General features: G+C 44.2%; 1 protein-coding gene and 1 long non-coding RNA gene across 40 annotated transcripts in view; one reads left to right on the top strand and one right to left on the bottom strand.

The window, feature by feature from the left end:
- Positions 1-18294, top strand: part of ARHGAP28 (Rho GTPase activating protein 28) — a 330654-nt gene that overhangs the window by 229856 nt on the left and 82504 nt on the right. For all 23 annotated transcript variants that reach the window (XR_006587776.1, XR_006587777.1, XR_006587780.1 and 20 more), the window contains 2 exons: positions 1147-1240; positions 11180-16687. The gene's annotated coding sequence lies outside the window, so the exon portion shown is untranslated. The remainder of the gene's footprint in view (positions 1-1146; positions 1241-11179; positions 16688-18294) is intronic.
- On the bottom strand, positions 2739-16180 carry LOC123381136. Of its 17 annotated transcripts, none has more exons than XR_006587804.1 (6): positions 15906-16045; positions 15375-15437; positions 15024-15170; positions 11214-11700; positions 9259-10165; positions 2739-4500 (listed from the first exon to the last, which is right to left on the bottom strand). It is a non-coding gene; the product is annotated as an uncharacterized LOC123381136 (long non-coding RNA). The 17 variants fall into 17 exon arrangements; XR_006587798.1 differs by lacking the exon at positions 2739-4500 and adding an exon at positions 16103-16180 and having other exon boundaries at positions 7831-10165; positions 15906-16003; XR_006587797.1 differs by lacking the exon at positions 2739-4500 and having other exon boundaries at positions 7831-9446; positions 9699-10165.

Below are 18294 nucleotides of genomic sequence, written 5' to 3'. Positions count from 1 at the left end.
TTATAAAATTTATACGGAAATGCAAAGGATCTAGAACATCTAAAGTGATCTTACCCCAGAAAGAGAATGAGGGATTACATTTAGAATGAGGGATTTCAAGACTTACTATAAAGCTACAGCTATTAAGATAATATGATACAGTATGAAGGTCAACACCTACATCAATGAAACAAAACAGCACAGAAGGAGGTGCTCACTTACATCATCATTTGATTTTCAGCACAGTTGCCAAAGTGACCCTATGGAGAAAGGAAACTTTCTGCAGAAGGGGCTAGGGCAACTAGATATACATATCACAAATTCATCCAAAGTGGATCAGAGTATTAATTATAATGCTTGAAACAATGATGCCTTTAGAAGAAAACACAGGAGACTAGCTTTGTGACTTGGGAATTGGCAAAGCTTTCTTAGGAACAGAAAGCAACACTTTTAAAAGAAAACAAAATTTGCTAAATTAGACTTCAACAAAATTTAAAACCGCTGCTTATCCAAGGGGACCATTAAGAAATCAAGCAAACCACAGATTAGGAAAATAGATATTTGTAAAGTATATGTTTGACAAAAGACTGACATTCAGGATATATAAAGAATTCTCTAATGAAAAACAAGCACATTTTTGAAAAGGGCATAAGACTTGTACAGATACTTACATGAAAGGAGATAACACAAATGGCTAATAAGCAGATATAAACACGTTCAACATCATGTGTCACTAGGGAAATGCAAAACAAACCACAAGGAGATACCACTACATACCCACCAGAATGATTAAAATTAAACAGATTGATCACTTTGAGGGTGGAAGAATCAGAACTCTTACACTTGCTGATATAAAGTAGGGCAGCCATTTTGGAAAGGGTCTAGCAGTTTCTCTCAGACCAATCATACAACTACCAGCTGCTGAGTACAGATAACAACATAAATGAATCTCAGAAACATTATGCTGAGTGAAAGAAGCCAGACACAAAAGATACGTACTGTACAATTCCATTGACATGAAATGATCGGACCGGCAGCACTAATAAGTGAGAGGGGAGAAAACCTAGAACAATGGAGCCTCTATGGGGGTGGGTATGGAGACTGGGTGGAAGGGGCATGGGGCCTTTCCAGGGAATGAAAACATTCTATATGTGCCATCCAATACAGGACCACTGGCCAGGCCACATGGGCATGTTGAACACTTGGAATGTGACTAGTCTGAATGGAGATGTGTTCCAAATACACACCAGATTTTGAAGACGTAAGTAGGAAAGAATATAAAACATCTCATTAGTAATATTTTACTATTACATGTTAGATTCTAATATTTTGTATATTTAAAATGATGTATTAGTAAAATAAATTTCAGCAGTTTCTGTTTACTTTTCTAGTGTAACTACTAGAAAATTCTAAGTTATATATGTGACTTGCATTACATTTCTATGGGATAGTATTGTTTTATATTTTGATAAGTGTTTGGGTTACAAAAATGTATATATTTGTCAAAACTCAGTGAATGTTTACTTACTATTCCTGCATTTCATTATATGTAAATGCTACCTCAAAAGACAATAATTTGCAAATAAGAAATATTGAACTTAAGGTAATGATATGCATCCTGGGGCATTTCGGGGGAAGTGTATCGGTGTCTGTAATTTATTATTGTGAAATGTGTAAAAATAAGATAGATTGATGAATCAATAGAAAGATAGATATGCTTCAGGCCAAATATAGTAAAATACTTCCGATGGAAGGGCAGTAGGTATACCAGTATTCAACGTAATATTCTCTACGCTTGAAATTTTCTGTAGAATTTTGAAAAAAAAATGCTTAACATAAAAACATAAAAGCAGATTAAAGGGAATCAGGACTTTGGGCAATGCTGGGGTTCCCCTTAGATGTTTCTTTTTATCTTCCCTGTAGTAAATTACACTTGCTCTGGGTGGGGGTGAGAAGCAAAGGGAATGAGGAGAGTATGCTTTTGAAAAGTTTTATCTGAACTATGTCAACTAGCAAGCATGTGTATTTTTAACAATTTGCTTATGAGCTTATAGGTAGCAGTAATTCATTCCGAGTATTTGCTTAGCAACCTCACCGTAAGTTCCTTCACTGTGCAGCTGCGGGCCGGTGCTGGGGCGTAACTTGTGTCCTCAAATGACAGTGGCTTCTCTCCCATCAGTGACCCGCACTCACTACATCTCACTCCACGCCACCCCAGGGCTCCAACCCAATGACTTAACAACGATCTGAACATAGAAGTACCAAAATCAGGGGCGCCTGGGTAGCTCAGTCGGTTAAGCGTCCGACTTTGGCTCAGGTCATGATCTCACAGTCCGTGAGTTCGAGCCCTGCGTCGGGCCCTGTGCTGACCGCTTGGAGTCTGGAGCCTGCTTTGGATTCTATGTCTCCCTCTCTCTGCCCCTCCTTCACTCATGCTCTGTTTCTCTCACTCTCAAAAATGAATAAATGCTAAAAAAAAAAAAAAAGTACCAAAATCAGTAAGAACATACCCATCACTAATAATCAGTGAATCCACCACTCTGCTAATCCATTGCCAAACAGGGTTGCAGAAGCTATTTTGTAGTGTCCTAAATCTTTCAATGACGCAACAACTTTTTATTTTATTTATTTATTTACTTTTTAATGTTTATTTTTTTATTTTGAGAGAGAAAAAGAGTGCGCATGAGTGGAGGAAGGACAGAGAGAGGGAGAGGGAGAGAATCCCAAGCAGGCTCTGCACTGTCAGCCCAGAGCCCGACGTGGGGCTCGAACCCACAAACTGTGAGATCATGACCTGAGTTGAAATCAAGAGTCAGATGCTTAAGCCACCCAGATCTGAGCCACCCAGATGCCCCATTGCTTTTTATTTTAAAGGAGTGACTTATTGCTTCAGTTTAAATAACAGATGTTTTGGAAATAGTTACAAAGTAACCTGCCAGTTCTAACAAGCAAGCCACAGTTATCCCATTCTCAAATATATTGTCAGTTACACAATCTCTAACACTACAACTCTTGAAATACAATAGTTCAAGAAGTATTATATAGTGATGCATATAATAAACACAAAATATACTGAACATAAAAATTTAACACCCTCCATGTCAGCTTAGCAACTTAACATCACTCCATGACATTTTGCCCATAGTTATAACCAAAAGGTTCACAAACAAACAAATCTCAGGACACTTGTGTGCCATTAGCAACCTCTATTTAAAGGAACGTAAGAATTTACAAATATCAAAAGCTTGCTTGACAAGCAACAGATAACAACAACAAATAACAGTAACTCGCTCATCTTTTGGACACCATGTAAAATCATTATGCGGAGATTTCAAAGAGGTCACCATGGAGCAGTCTCAGGTGTTTCTCTGACGTTGGGTCTTCTTCCTCCGTAATTCATACAGAGGGATGAGTCTGAGGAATTATTTTTTCTTTGGTCTTTCTGTACCCAATAGATCCAGAACCACATATCCACACACTGCACTGCCCATTATGTGGAGGCAAGGGTTTTCTGTTCCAGGAGGAGAAGGTTACAAAACTCATGGTTTGAAAGCATAGATCTGCATCATAAGATCTACCTTTTACTAAAAACAATGCTCCCCAGTAGTACAACTAACATATTCTCTTACCAGGTTCCCAGAAGCAAGAAGCCAGAAAGTTAACCTAAGGTCAGATTTCCACAGAGACAGAGAAAAGGTCACGTCAACCCTTTTTTTTTTTTTTTTTTTACAGTCTTTCCCTCCATAATGTATGTTCAACCCAATTAGCATACAAATATATAAGGAATACATATATGATCATTAGGATTTGGCTTTTTCCATCAGACAGCAATCTTCCCTTCATCTCTTTACCAATCCATTTACTGTATATCCAATTAATCTTAATAGAGCTCCAATTATCTTTATCCTGGAGATGCTGGATTTTTACATCAACTAAGAGTAATGATAGTTGAACCCATCAAATCTTGGTGCTGCAAAATTTTTATCCAGTTTAGCAAAAATATCCCCCTTTAAAACATTCCATACTTAGCATGTCTCAAAGTGAATTTTTAAATCTCTATGCCAAAATCCATTCTAACCATATGTTAGTTTTTTAAGATCTCAGTTCAGAGCAACAGTTTTTAGTTCCTCAAGTCAAAACTCTTGAGTCCCTTGGATCCTTTCTTGTCACAGCCCACATCAACCCTTTGGGAAACCATGGGGGTGACCAAGTTTGAAAGCATAGCCACATCCCAGTCCTAAATGAACACAGGTAGGCCCAAGTCCTTCTGGCTTGAACTTGTCAACATTTAGATTTTGTCATCTTACCTCTAAAACTAGCCTGTCATTATCCTAGAGAACATTCCACTTTCCTGGTGTCTGTCACTGGACAGCAGCAGAGGATTCGGGTTCTATTCCAGTACCGGTTGGTGCCAGCTGAGCTGCAGAATAGTTGAGGTTTCCTTGCTGTCGTTGTCCTCTTGTGTTGGAACTGAACTCTCCAGCAGACAGAAGTTCTTCAGATCACTCCCTCACACGGGGCCTGGGGGATGAAGGGCCTTTAAAGCTTTTCCCAAGGCCATGGTTGAAGTCAGGCGCCCTGTGGTCACACACCCAGGAGCACACTGGGGGCTTTGGGGTGACTGGGAGAGAGGTGGGCAGGGAGCACTTCCTCATGCTCCTCCCTGCATCTCGGATGCCTATGCCCTGGGTAGGCACGTGGCACTCCATTTGCTTTTTTGAAACTCTCCTGGAGTGGGCAGAGGGCTCTGAGCCCCCCCAGTGTAGATGGGAGCCCGAGTGGGGGCTGGCACTATCTCTGCTGCTCACTGCTAGATTCAAGCCCCAAATGTGGGGACTATACGCTTCTAGAAGGGCTGCATCTGTCTCTTGCAACTCAAAGGCCCTCCTTGTCTTTCTCAGCTTCTCTCAAGGTGAACAGACTGGGTTGTCTCTTTTTGAGTCTCTTTCCCACACAATACACAAATATGGCTTCATTCCAAATGGCTCATTTATTCCCTTGGATGTAACTCCTGGCACAGAGAATGGACACTGAAAAACAAACGGATGTGCTTTCCCCACCCTTTCTCTTTCTTGGGGCATCAGGTTAATCTGTTGGGAAGATTAATGGATTTGTCCTCCCATGGTACCTATTCTTGCCTTGTTGAAATGAGGCTTTTTTTTTTTTTTCTGTTCCATGGCTAATGAAGCGGTCATTCCTAGGCACCCCGTTAACCTCTTCAAGGACACATCTAGATTATCTATTCCCATGGTTCTTCACTAGGGAGTGCATGCTGTCTTATTTTGGCCATCCCAGAATGTTCTGAGCCCAGTTGTAATTTCTGTTGGATCAACTGTGCCAGGGAAGGCAAGGGAGTTACCTCAGTTCCAAAGATCTCTGGCAAAGCATACAAGCAGATTGAAAAGAATCAGGAGTTCCAGGGATGCTAGGGGCTCCCATAAGACGTTTCTCTTACCTTTCTGGTGGTAAATGACGTGTTTTCTGACAGTCCAGAGAGAAGTTGGAAAAGGGTAAAAAGGGTACTGTTTAACATTTTAAGTTTATTTATTTTGAAAGAGAGAGGGTGAGTAAGCATGAGCAGGGGAGGGCAGAGAGAGAGGGAGAGAATCCCAAGTAGGCTCTTCACTGTCAGCACAGAGCCAGACATGGAACTCAAACTCACAAACCACGAGATCATGACATGAGCTGAAGTCAGACGCTTAACCGAGCCACCCAAGTGCCCCTGACTAAAAAGGAATTTTAAATACATGCAAAAATATGAATTTCAAAACCGTGTTGTGTGAAAGAAATCAAACATTGAAGAGTATGTACTACACGATTCCATTCACCTGAAATTCAGCAGCAGAAGAAAATCTATAGTGATAGATTATCAGAAAAGTGATAGCCTCTTATACGAGGGGCTGACTGTTAATGCACCTGAGGTAATTTTGTTGGATCCTCCACAATCAGGCCCGACCTGCCTAGTACTCTTTCCCGTTACACCAGGGTCCCTGTTTCAACTAGGGAACTTAGATCTCTCATGTCCTAATACCACCCACCCTGTCCGCGACAGTCCCCTTACTACAGTGAAAGTACATTGTCCGCTGGGCTGTTAGAAGTGCTCCTATTATACAGTCTACAAATACTAGTTACAATACTAGTTACAGGTACCTTTTCAGAGCCTTCCCATTCCTTTCTACCCCACTATACCATAACTTAGCCCTTCACTTGATAGTGTTTTAAGGTGCACATATGCCTTTTGGTCCTAGCCATCTTGTTATTTTGAGAGTGTGTGTGAGCAGGGGAAGGGCAGGAGAGAGAGAATATCAAGCAGGTTCTCCGTACTGTCAGGGCAGGGCTGGACGCGGGCTCGGTCTCATGAATCATGAGATCATGACCCAAGCTGAGATCAAGAGCCAGATGTTTAACCGACTGAGCCACCCAGATGCCCTGGTCCTAGCAGTTTTCATAGAGCATTTTCTCCATTTTCATCTTGCCATCCAGTTCAAGTGCTAAGTTAGCACTTAATTGATAAACATTTGAGAAATGTTCAATATTTAATCATGTCTCAGGGCGCCTGGGTGGCTCGGTCGGTTAAGCGTCCGACTTCAGCTCAGGTCATGATCTCACGGTCCGTGGGTTCGAGCCCCGCGTCGGGCTCTGTGCTGACAGCACAGAGCCTGGAGCCTGTTTCAGATTCTGTGTCTCCCTCTCTCTGTGACCCTCCCCCATTCATGCTCTGTCTCTCTCTGTCTCAAAAATAAAATAAACGTTGGGGCGCCTGGGTGGCGCAGTCGGTTAAGCGTCCGACTTCAGCCAGGTCACGATCTCGCGGTCCGGGAGTTCGAGCCCCGCGTCAGGCTCTGGGCTGATGGCTCAGAGCCTGGAGCCTGTTTCGGGTTCTGTGTCTCCCTCTCTCTCTGCCCCTCCCCCGTTCATGCTCTGTCTCTCTCTGTCTCAAAAATAAAATAAACGTTAAAAAAAAAAATTTTAAAAATAAAAATAAAAAAATATTTAATCATGTCTCATTCCTAAATAGCAGGAATGTTAGAGACAGCTGCATAGATGGACTGGATATATTCAGTCTAATATTTTATCATAGAAGACCTATTTGTTGGGCCCTATCCTCCTGGCAAAGGCGGCTTTGTTTTTAGGAGCTTTGGCACAAATCGAAGTACCTGGGAAATGAATGCCTTGCAACTTCAGTGGTATTTCTCGGGGACTCGAGGGATTGACGAGCAATAGAAGGGACTAAGAAAATTGTAATTGAATAGAACTTCTTTCATTGCGCTGCTCCTTTCATTTTGAAATGTGGGTGATTGCTACCAACTAGCAACCATTCTTCATCTAGCACACATTTCCCCTCCAGGAGCTTATGAGAAAGTAGCCATCTTGTTTTATAATGTCAGGATAAAATGAGAATATCAACTAAAGCTAAAACTGTGAGGAGACTGGAAGAAAAACTGGGGAAAAATGAACAAAGATTTAGTGAAAAAATACACTGGAGAATAAAAAGGGAAGTCTATGGGATACAATTGTAATTGGTCCTGTTTTTTCCCATAATTGATTAATTAACCAGTATTTCGTTGAGGATCTTCACATCTGGATCCAAAAGTAACATTGGGTCTGTAAATGTCATAATTTCCTTACCTTGTCTCGGAGCTGGGATTATACCAGACTTGCTGAATGGGAAGAGTAGCTTTCCCACTTTCTGGCTTCAACTGTGAAATAGCGTGTTAAAGGTTTAAGAGGAGGGTGGGAAGAGAGGGGTTGCAAAGGGGCATGAGGAAACCTTTGGGGGTGATACGTCAAGTATCTTGAATGTGGTGATGGTTGCAGGGAGGTATACGCATGCTAAAACACATCAAACTGTACACTTTAAATATGTGAAGTTTATTGTAGGTCAATTATACCTCAGTAAAGCTGTAAAAAACATTAGGCCTGGGCTCTGTGCTTAGACCCTGAAATATGGCGGCGGTACGTTGAATTCCCATGCCAAATGGACCCTGGGAGAGAACCGTGCTTTGCCCACTGCCATTAATGAGAAAACGCCAGAAAAGGCTTACCATAGGGAAAGTATTAAGATCATTAGACTGTCAAGAAGGACAGTCGAGAATATCTCCTGTGAAAAATGATAATTTCCAGTGGAACAATTTCTGGAAAGAGGCAGGATCTTTGTGTGCTCCTTCCCAGTATTTCAGACAGTACAAGATTCCTCAGGCTTAACGATTTCAAAGCTAGTTTGAAAGAGAAGTGTGTTACCTTCACACTGTTTCTTCAGCATGTACTGCTACAGTCGTCGGAATTACAGGTGCCAGATCACAGTTAGCACTGGATCACAGTGACAATGGAAATGACTTTAGGAGGCCTATAGGTTGCTTGGACACACAACCTGTTGGGACACGTGGGGGTATAAATAGGGCTTTGCTTTAGCCTTCCTCGAGTTCCAGATGAATGTGTCAGCTCAGCCAATGTTCCTTTTATGAATTCTAAATGGATCTGAAACCACAATTTGACCTTCTTTAGGAAGCAACTACCAAAGCCAGCCTTAAATAATTTAAGAGGGGAATGAAACTTGAAGCGCTAGATAAAAAGAACCCTATCTGATCTTCCCTGCAACTGCTGTAGGTGTTAGAAGAGATGAAGTTTACATTGCCTTTGACAGATACAGAGGAACTTTCGTTACTGCTATAGAACAATTCTGCAACAGGAAGTATGAGCTCCTTCCAGAGAGACGGTGTGGTCAACGCGGTCCACACAGAAAACTGCTCCCGGTGTGGACCCAGGTGGCGCAGTCAGCTGAGTGACTGACTTCAGCTCAGGTCATGATCTTGTGGTTCATGAGTTCAAGCCCCGCATTGGGCTCACTGCTATCAGAGCAGAACCCGTTTCAGATCCTCTGTCCCCCTCTCTCTGCCCCTTCCCCTGCTTGCTCACTTTCTCTCTTAAAAATATTTTAAAAAAAGAAAACTGCTTCCAACCACCAGCACAGTGGGTCAAGAAAGCAGACAGTTTAAACCACCCACACAGATTTCAGTCCCCAAGAGGGGTAAGTTTCTTAAACATGTTTTCCCAACAAAAATCAGCATGCATAGTCTTATAAAAAGGCCTAAAATTAGGAAAAAAGGGTTTTTAGAAAGTCTTCCCATTTTGTGCTCTCTTGCATCTTGGGCTTGCATAAAGTTGCTAGACAGAGCCCCTGGCCTTCCATTGGCAAAGGGTGACATTGCTCAGACAACCCTCGCAAGGATGTCTGCCTTCTGTGACTCTGGAAATGAACGGGGAAACTCCAGCGCTCACCTGGATCAGAAGAGGGCCCCCGCAGATGCCCACACTTGCTGGCTGGCCCCTGGGGTAGAGTGCTTGATGGTGCCCTCCAAACCAGACCGATCATGGATTCCTCCCCAGAGGAGACGTGGCTGCTGCCTCTTCTGGGGGAAAATGCTCTATCCATCTGCCTTTAGTGAGGAACACTTGCTCAAGATAAACTGATCAAAATAAACCAGTAAAAGAAGACATATCAGGACACAGAGGTGCGAAATGACATGCCAGAAGCCTCCACCTGAAGCTAGCCTGCTTCCCCCAATACCCCACGATAGAGCTACATGCACCAGAGGCAGAAGTTTTGTCTGAAGAGGAAATGACATGCCAGCGTTCATGAAGAGCAAAGACAGTCTTAAAAACCTACTAATGAAACAAACTCTCCAAGCCCCATCTGGAGAAACTGCATGAACGCTCACATTTACTATAGGAATTCTTTTCGGCCTGCGTCAGCTACGACCAGCTCATCACCGATCCTGAATCAGCTGTCACTGAGGTCCTACCAAGGACAATTGTCTGCAGTCAGGAAAATCCACACACAGAGGAGAACGCAAGTCCCAGGTCAATACCTGGGCCTGGTCTGTGGAAGAATGAACACAATTTGCGAAAGAGTTCCTCACACTTCGGTGCTCCTCAAAAAGCTCGCCGGTGGGCATGAGGCTATTGAAGGTTCCGCTGTGACCACGGAGGTGGGGATACAGTGATGAAATACAGGAGACTGAGGGTAAGGCCAGCATTAAAGCCCAGCCGCAACCTCAGAGGACCTGACGATCCGTAAGAACTCCGTGTCTGTGCAGACTGCGCGGGTTTCTCTGGTATATTGATGCCTTCTCATTTGGGGGTGTGTTTGTTCCCCGAAGCGGTCTTCCTTTATCAGAAGATTCCCCTGAAAATTGTAAGGCTCGTATTATAATCTACTTCTCTAAAAGCTCCCAGAAGTAGGAGTACTAGCATACTCCCATCCGGTAGTTCTTTGTATCTTTAAAATTTTTTTAATTGTACCCTTTACAATTACACTTTATTTGGGAAACTGGAAAAAGGCTTATTTTGGCAAGACTTACCCCTAGAACGGAGCCCCAAAGGATAAAATGTCAGGGATTAACAAGTTCTAGAAATAAGTCCACAAAAGCATTAGCTTCGAAGAAAATTTGAAGGTGTAACTAAATCATGGCTTCGCTACCTGCCACTATTGCCCTTTGAGGCCCGCTAGTTCTGTGTCGTGGGGGACTCTTCTGGGCGTGGGAGGCTGATTAGCAGCCTCCCTGGTCTTTACCCACTCGATGCCAGTAGCACGGCCCCTTCTCCCTCAGTTGTGACAACCAAAGTATTTCCAGACAAATGTCCCCTGTGGGACAAAACCACCCCTTGCTGAGAATCACTGAAATGCATCTCTTTCATGCATGTGATATCTGTCTGGTGGTATAGTATTCTACTTCATGTTCTATTTGTTTCCAGAGAGCAAAGAGCCATATAGATTACTTTCCTTGATGTTATTTTTCTGTCTCTCTTTTTTTTTTTTTTTTTTTAAGAAAAAGCTTATACGCTTTGGGAAAGAAAAAAGAAATTTAGATCTGTTTTGCGTTCAGAGCCTCTACCATTAGGCTGGAAAATGTAAAAGCAGGCCATTCTGCCCTGTGTTTCTGGAAAGGCTCAAAAGGAAAGTACATTTGCAAAGTATTTTTCACAAGAGGCTTTGTGAACAGCTGTAACTATGAAAGCCCCAGATACTGTTAAGAGGATGATGGGCAGGTCTTATGGATTAATCTGTGAAACTCGAAAGGAGAGATGTAATTACTATTTTAAAAAAATCACTTCACTGTCTGTGGAGACCTCATAGATGTAATGACTGTCACGCAGGGCACTGTACAAAACCATTAACAAACTTATTCCTCCCCTCCAGGAGCGTGGAGTCCCAAACGGATGAAATCATGCACCTATAGTCCGTCCTTCCATGTCCCGCCCTCCTCCTTTGCTGACCGGAAGGGTGTTCACCAATATTCACTTTGGACAGCCTGCTCTGCCTGAGGACAGAATTTGAGATTCTTCTTCCACTTCCACAAGGTCAGGGTCTGGGCTGCTGGGCAGGAGCAGTGGAATGACACAGCTTCTGTACTATCAAAGGCATTAAAAGGTGTTTTATCAGCTCTACATTAGTGGTTAGACCTTTCCCACTCCTTCAGAGTAGATGATTGGGATTTGGTACTAGGCATGTCTAATGTTTCCTAACTGCTCTGTTACTGGTGGTAGGGAGAAAAAAATCCTGAATATTAAGCGCCCACCTTGCCAATTATAATCTCTAATACAATGGCATCTACTTTGGCAATGCTGATATCCAGAACGAGGCCATTCTCTGAGGCGGTATGAAAATCCAGCGTTGATGTTTACATCCCACTGGACGTTGTAGCTTTTCTTGACTGGCACCTAACAAAGATAACCCTGAGATGAAGTAAATGTAGCTTTTGAAGAAGACACACCCAATCACTGGGGCTGAGCCAGACTAGAGCAAGAACTGACATATCTTTTCTCCTCTATTGCCAAGTAAGCATTTGGTACCCAGCAGAGGTTAGCATTTTTGACAAGTGCCGATCATCAATTCCAGGACAATATTATTCAAAGTGTGGTCTGCAGGGGTGCCTGGGTGGCTCAGTTGGGTAAGCATCCAATTCTTGGTTTTTGGCTCTGTTTGTGGGATTGAGCCCCACATCGGACTCTGCGCTGACAGCTAGGAGTCTGCTTGGGATTCTCTCTCTTCCCCTCTCTCTTTGCCCCTTCCCGACCCCCTCGCTCTCTCGCTCTCTCTCTTTCAACAGATAAAGTTAAAAACAACAACAACAAAGTCCAACACAATGTAGGCAGAAAGAACAGGAGGAAGCTTTAAGAAATGTGTATGTAATAATGTGATATATTTCCCCAAAGCCCCAGGACATGATGGATGAACTCAACTCATCGAATAGAGTACAGAGCAGTTTGGGTGGAACTTGAGTGGTACATGCATGTGACAGGGGCACAGGAGGACCGCCTCACGCTTCATATCATTTTAAGATTTGTCAGCTATAATCCAACATCGTTGTTATAATCATTTTGACTTTTAATTACGACTTTTAATGTAAATACACACATATTTGGTAGCTGTACTAGGCAAGTAAACTTGTCTGACAAAGTGCTAAAACCATAATGTGATTTATGGAAAAGTACTAATGAGTCGTGAATGAAACGGATCCTTAAGTGACATTTACTTACCAAACAAATCCAAAACAAAAAAGAAGTCTTTGAGAAAGAGAGTTTTGAATCAAGAGGCTGACAGAGCAGATGTTCCGTATTATACACTATAAGCATTAAAGCTTTTGGGGGCTTCACAGAAAATTGCTCCTCAGGTTGCTAAAACTAAAAATCCACTGATAATTACTGGAAGATTAGCAAATGATTGCATCAGAGATGCTTGCTTAGAAGCATTAGGTGAAACACAGGAAAAAAATGGGGCTCAAGAATCACTTTCCAATCACATGTGTTCAGAAACCGGCTGTTAAGAATTAAGACCAACCATAAAATACATAATGTTGCCTGGTTTTCACTGCAACTCGGCAGCCACACAGATCTTGCTAAAATGAATTAATTTGAACACAATAGTAAAATGGTAGGATTCTTCCCGCCCCTCTCCCCACCCCCACCCAGCTTTATTGCTAAAAGCAACCAACTCTGTACTGAAGAAAACCATGAAGGATTACATTGTCAACAAATGTGCTTGGAGTTTAAGTTTTGAGTAGGAACGTGCTCTGATGGGACCCCTGCAATGAGAGAAAAGCACTTTGTAAGAGTTACCCAGATGGAGAGCTTGCAACTGACCATAATCAGTCTCGAACTCCCTTCATGGAGAAACGTCTTGCTATGAAAAATGTCAGCTTCACTAAAAAGTATGCTTAGTGATGCAGCAAAAACTAATGTAAATTGAAGATTATTATAAAAGTGTAAAATTAAAATTATAAATTAAAATTATAAAAAATGTAATAATATGGAAGTTGAATCATAACACGTACCACATGCTGAATTAGGATCTTTATGGAGCAAGAAAGCTGTGTCAAGAATGTCTGAACTGTAAGGCAAATTCGTGTCATAGGTTTCTACAAAATAAGAAGCTAATTTGGTTCTAATTTTTTAAAGTGTACATTAGATAGTCTCGCTTATTTGCTGCTATCTTCAGTATTTTAATGGTTTTTATACTTCCATGCAAAGAAGTATGGCAACATGTTTTGCCAGTAAATATCTGATTGAAAGGGAAAAATAAAAGCTTGGAAGAATATACCTTTACAGATTTTTGACATGTTCCATCACTTAATAATGACTGTCAGTGAAGTAGGTGATGAACTTAATATTGCCAGTCGGCAAAGTTACATCTTACAAGTTTGACAAAATGCTTTAAATTTTATCTTTTCATTACAAGAACAGGCATATGTAAGAAAATCATGGTTCTGCCTTTTATTGAAAGGTGATTTCAATAAAAGGTAGTTGAAATATAACTATGAAATAAATTGTGGAACTAGTTGATGGACTGAAAATGAGTTGTGAAAATTTTCATTTTGGATCTAAGTTAAAAATGAGTATCTTGAACTTGCTGAAATTAACCTCCTCTTACACTGCAATCAACATACCTCTATGAGATTAGTTTCTCTAATGAGCTTTCAAAAAAATTTTTTTTAATGTTTATTTTTGAGAGACAGACAGTGTGTGAGTAGGGGAGGGATAGAGAGAGAGGGAAACACAGAATCCGAAGCAGGCTCCAGGCTCTGAGCTGTCAGCACAGAGCCCGACACGAGGCTCGAACTCACAAACCATGATCATTATCATGACCTGAGCCGAAGCCAGATGCTTAACCAACTGAGCCACCCAGGTGCTCCAAACCCAAATTAATTTTAGATAAATTAACAAGAAGTAAACACATCTGTGGAATGAAAAAAATGCTACAAGCATAGTAGGGATTCTTTGTCACATCTGTATCCATACTTTCAATGAATGTGCACTGGTTTTAAAATTCTTTTTTTCCTGTTTTATTTATTCTTATGGTTAATAAAAATGCAGGTTCATTCTGTGGTCTTTAATTCAGAAAACTGGGTATGTATTATGTCTGTTTTTTCATTGCATTTTTCTAGTAAATCATTTTTATAGTATTTTACGAAAAGATCAGTCCACTACAGATAGGAAATTTTTAAAAATTAAAACTGGTCTTTCATTATAGACAATTTGAGAGACAAATTGCTTAATATTACGTCTTCCCACAACTCTCCTCTATGCCCTTTTTAATCTAGGTCAAGTTTTCATCTCTTTGTTTCTAGGCACCTCCCCTCAATCTTTCCCCCCCCACCTCAAGGGATATTTACATGTTGACAGGACTCTTTTATAGGTAAAAAGGCTACTTAAGGCTGAGAAATTAAGCTATAATAACGAAAAGCCTGTAGGTAGAGTCGATTATTGGAATCAGCAAATCTCACTGTTGGAGTTAGAGGAAATATAGCTCAGTATCTTGCCTAAATTTGGAGTTGGTTCTATAAAATACTGATAACAACAACAAAACCCACAGGATTTAGGTTTTATAGTGCAGTGCTGAGAGAATAGACTCTGGGGTCAGTCTGAATACATTGAGGCCTGGATTCTGCTCCAACCGGCTGAAAAGCCTTGGGCAAATTACTTAACTTCTCTGATAGCAGCCATAGTCTCTTCATTTGTAAAACGAGGCTAATAACAATACCTACCAGAGACAGTTGATGTAAGGATGAAATGAGACTGCACGTGGAAAACCCCTTCATCTTCTCAGCTGGGAGTCAGTAATTGTTAGCTCTTGTCACCCTTACTGTGCAAAGCATTTTCACAGCGGCCATCAAAGTCAACCTCCGCCACAGCTATGAGGTAGCAGGGAAAATATCCTTATCAACATTTCAGAAGTGAGGAAATGCAGCCTTGTAGAAATAAATGACCAACTCAAAACCAGAAGCAGAGACACTTCTCATTTCCAAAACCATGCTCTTTCCACCATGGGGCTCATCCTTCCCTGCCAGTGATGGCCTAATCCCAGGAATGGGGTGTTCTGTCAGCTCAATCCTTACCTCCCCAATCACGTCTAAATTGGTCTCCTCGCAGCTTCCATCTGTTGGGTCTGGCCGTGCCCTCTGAAGCAAGAGAATAAAAAACGTGTAGGACACCTCGAATCCCAAAGAGAGCTTGTCTGCTCCCAACTCCACACTAAACGGCTGGAGCCTCCTGCCGGAGGGGCCACAGCCCAGGCTCCCCACCACCCTCAGCTGCCCCCATCTGGAGACTGGACGTCCTTTTGCTGCCCACAACCTCTCCCCAAGTTCCCGAGTCTCTGAGAAACTCCCACTAAGAGATCAGGGGGCCACATAAGCGGGGCCCGTTCCAGCGCTGCCTGCACACACTCCTGTCCCCTCTTGATCGCTTTATCTCTCTAAGGCCACTCTGGGTAAATAGAATTATTTTTACTCCGCTCTCCAATCTACTGAAAGAGAGATTATGAAAGGATGACAACTAGCTTCACCAGCAATCCCGCTGATGCCTCAGCAATCACTTTCGACACCTCTTGGTGAAAAACCACTGTTCGAAGCTTCTCTCCCCCGCACCTCTCAGGACTCGCAGTGGTCTGGCCTCTCTCTTTAGGGAGTAACCACGTTGAAGCAGACCTTGATTGTAGCTTGGGGTGGCTGCGGTTCCCTGCTTTCTACAGAATCGGACACAAGCTTGATATGAATGACCCTGACCCCAGGTGTGAGCCCCAAATTTCACAACCCTCCCAACCGCCGCGCCAACGGCCACCAACCGCTGCAGATCGACCCGCCCACTCCGCTCAGCTGTCACGCCCACAGCCAGGCTGGCCCCGCCCCCGCCGGCACTGTTTCCACCGCTCTCTGACCCCGCCCCTCTGGTGCATATAGGCCCCTCCCACTCCTTCACCCGCCAGGCCGACGGCCAGGCAGACTCCACCCTCGCCGGGCGCTATGGTTCCCAAGCAGCGCTCCACGCCCAAGTCCCGCCCTAGCCCTCAGCTGGCGCTGCCTTTCTCCTCATGGCCGGTGTTGGCCAGCCTGCCCGCCATTAACAGCCAGATGGGCCTGAGAGTCGACGCTTCCAGTGCCTGGGCGCGTCCTTGTCCTCGCCTCACCACGGTGGCCCAAACGGCGTGGCTCTGAAGGACTCTGCCCCGTGTTTTCCCGCTCTGTGTGCTTAAAGAGAGAACGAGTGTGCGGGCGGAGAGAACGGCGAATCTGCAGAACCCCGCGGGGCCGCATATTCCTTCAAGAGTCCGAGGAAGCCGACCCGAGGGACGGGCGCAGGGCTGGCTGTGGCGTGGTCGCTGCCGTCGCGCCCTCGGCCGGATCGTGTGACTCCTGAGACCCGGGACCCGGTGAGCAGGCGGACGGGTCGGGGGACGGTGGTACCCCGGCCGCCCCGGGGCCAGACGGTGGTTCCCGCCGTGGGTACCGTTCCCGCCGAGGACCGTTCAGGGCCTGGCAGTGCCCGGGCCTCGGTGCGGAGATCCCGGCGGGCCGCGGCTGGTGGTGTGAGGGGCAGGCCGGGCTCCGGGAGCGGGGGAGGGGCTTGGGGTGAGGCTGGGCGTCCGTGATGAAACCCGCACCGAAGCGCAGCTGCTTCCCTGGCAGAGTGTGGGCCGCCCACTTCCTGCAAGAGCCGCGGTGCTTGCCGTAGGAATGGTGGGTGTCGGCGAGTGCCTGGGGCAAGTGGGTGAGCCATCCACAGCAGCCGCCCCGGCGTCCACAGCCCCCCGCTGCCCAGTGGCCGAATCATTAGATTCGCGCGGTGGCCTAGGCCGGTAACCTGGGACCCGTGGACATGGAAACTCCATGGAAGTAAGTTGGAAAAAGCGAGGTGGGAATTGGAGACAGAATCGCCAGAAAGAACTTTCATGTTTCTCGGGATGTGTGGTGCTTTCCCGCCCTCATTTTACAATCTTTGCACAATCTGCCCAGCAACCTTTTAGTCTACCACCCCCCCCCCCCCCGCAACTCCCGCCTCTCCCCCCCCCCCCATGCCAGGCATAGTACTTCCTGGTCATCGTTCAGAAATCAACACTTAGGGGCGCCTGGGTGGTGCAGTCGGTTAAGCGTCCGACTTCAGCCAGGTCACGATCTCGCGGTCCGTGAGTTCGAGCCCCGCGTCAGGCTCTGGGCTGATGGCTCGGAGCCTGGAGCCTGTTTCCGATTCTGTGTCTCCCTCTCTGCCCCTCCCCCGTCATGCTCTGTCTCTCTCTGCCCCTCCCCCGTCATGCTCTGTCTCTCTCTGTCTCAAAAATAAAAAACATTGAGAAAAAAAAAAAGAAATCAACACTTAGCACCGCTTTCTCAAAGGAAGCCTACTCTGTCCCCCCAGAGTACCAGTTAGATCAGGTCCTCCTTTCATAGGCTTGTGTATGTAGCACCCATCTTAGTCCCTCTGGCTCCTGTGGCAAAAATGCCTTAAACTGGGTGGCTTATAAACAACAGAAAATTACTTCTCATTTCTGGAGGCTGGAAGTCCAAAATGAAGTGCCATCATGGTTAGTGATGTCCCTGTTCTAGGTGGCTGACTTCACCTTATGTCCTCGAATGGTTGAAGAAGGCAAGGGCCTACCTGCTCACTACTCCCCCTTCCCAGTTCCCCCTGGGGGGGGGGGCTTTTTTTTTTTTTTATAAGGACACTAGTCTCATTGATGAGGGCTCCACCATGATGACATAATTACCTCCCAAAGGCCCCCACCTCTTAATACCATCACTTTGGATTAGCTTTAAGGGTACATGTTGGAGGGACACATTCTCTATTTTGTTAGTGCTCTTCAGAGTTTGTCATCATGATGTTTTGAGATTTCTTTTTAAAACTTGATGTCTCACTTATCCCAGTCCCCACACACAGGAGAGAAAACTCCATGACAGTGGGGGCAAATAACCTGTTTTGCTTAAGGTGGAGTCCCTAACATCTAACCCAGTGGCTGGCATGGGGTAGTTGCTCGTTAAATAT

Source organism: Felis catus, chromosome D3 (genome assembly GCF_018350175.1).
Source record: "Felis catus isolate Fca126 chromosome D3, F.catus_Fca126_mat1.0, whole genome shotgun sequence".
In the NCBI taxonomy this organism is placed as follows: Eukaryota; Metazoa; Chordata; class Mammalia; order Carnivora; family Felidae; genus Felis; species Felis catus.
The sequence above is the reverse complement of the archived record's forward strand: the minus strand, read 5'-3'. Positions and strand labels throughout refer to the sequence as shown.